The sequence below is a fragment of the Trichechus manatus genome, unplaced genomic scaffold (genome assembly GCF_000243295.1).
Source record: "Trichechus manatus latirostris isolate Lorelei unplaced genomic scaffold, TriManLat1.0 scaffold00035, whole genome shotgun sequence".
Taxonomy (NCBI): domain Eukaryota; kingdom Metazoa; phylum Chordata; class Mammalia; order Sirenia; family Trichechidae; genus Trichechus; species Trichechus manatus.
The window spans coordinates 540,453-542,120 of NW_004443971.1; the positions used below are offsets into that span (position 1 = coordinate 540,453).

General features: G+C 39.4%; 1 pseudogene; it reads left to right on the forward strand.

Annotated features, from left to right (window-relative positions):
- Window positions 1-213: 213 nt before the first annotated feature.
- On the forward strand, window positions 214-1,015 carry LOC101353482 (olfactory receptor 4K15-like; annotated as a pseudogene).
- Window positions 1,016-1,668: the final 653 nt, after the last annotated feature.

Genomic DNA, 1,668 nt, shown 5'->3' on the forward strand with positions numbered 1-1,668 from the left:
TTCGTTTTACGGATCTTTGCTGTGGAGGGACGGGGTGGTGCTTCTGCCTAGAGCACCATTTTGCCAGAAGTCTACTCCAACCTTTCCTGTTTGTCATATTTTCTCTACTCTACCTAGCTATCCTGCTGGGAAACTTTCATCATCCTCACTGTGACCTCAGATGCTCGCCTTCATACCCCCTGTACTTTCTCCTTGCAAACGTCTCTTTTATAGATGTATGTGGCCTCTTTTGCTACACCAAAAATGATTGCAGACTTACTGCTAGAGCAAAAACTATTTCTTTTCAAGCCTGTGTGGCCCAGATTTTCTTTGTTCATCTCTTTGCTTGTGGTGAAATGGTGCTCCTTGTGTCTATGGCCTATGATCTTTACATTGCTATATGCAAACCTCTCCACTACATGGCAATGATGAGCTGCCGCGTGTGTATTATTCTGGTTCTCATCCGATGGTGTGTTGGCTTCATCCATAGTGTTAGCCAGTTGGAATTTACTGTTAACTTACATTTTTGTGGTCCTAATGAGGTAGATAGTTTCTTCTGTGACCTCCCTGTAGTCACCAAGCTAGCCTGCATTGACACTTATGTTATCGATCTACTAGTTGTTGCAGACAGTGGCTTTCTTTCTATGAGTTCCTTCCTCCTCTTGGTGGTCTCCTACACTGTGATACTCATCACAGTGAGAAATCGCTCTCTGCTAGCAAGGCAAAGGCCCGCTCCACACTGACTGCCCATATCACTGCGGTCACATTGTTTTTTGGACCACGCATTTTCATCTATGTGTGGCCCTTCAGCAGTTATTCAGTGGACAAAGTTCTTGCTGTGTTCTACACCATCATTACTCCCATCTTAAACCCAATTATCTATACTCTAAGAAGTAGAGATAAAGGCAGCTACATCAAAACTGAAAATCCGGTATTGGAAGCCTGGCCAGACGTCAACAGTCATAAGAAATGCTTTTTTCCTGGGAACAAAATAAACCCAAAAGACCATTACCACTCTAGACTGTTACAAATGTAATCGCTGTGATATTAAAGCAAATCATTTTGACCAGTGGGAAGGAATGGTTAACTTGGAATAAAGGATGATTTGCTATAATAATAAAAAAGTAATAGAATGTATGTTAGCAATTTTAATAGTCTTCCCTGCACTTTTTTCTCTTTTTATTTCTGTTTGTTCCTTTTTATTCTTTATTCAAAATGTATTTAAGACACAGGCTTATTGGCTGTGAACCAATGGGAAATGACATTGACTCACAAATGAACTGTGCCTTGTCTTCTCAAAAAAGTACTGTTCAGATCCCCCTTTTGAATGATAATAGGTATATTTCTTTATATCATAGAGATAATAGATATATTTACATACATAACAAATGATATATACTAGATGATGTATTATATACAATATATAATATACCTAGAGAAGAGATTTATTTATTTATTTTATTATTGTTGTAATTAAATGAAGTTTACATTTCAAGTTAGTCTCCCATACAAAATTTTTTTTTTACGTACATTGTCATGAGACCCCAACCGCTCACCCCATTCTGCGACAGTACACTCCTCCCCTCTGCCCCGATTCCCCATGAACATTCAACCAGCTCCTAACTCTCTCTGCCTTCCCATCTCACCTCTGGACAGAAGCTGCACCTTTGGTCTCTTGTATCTACTTGA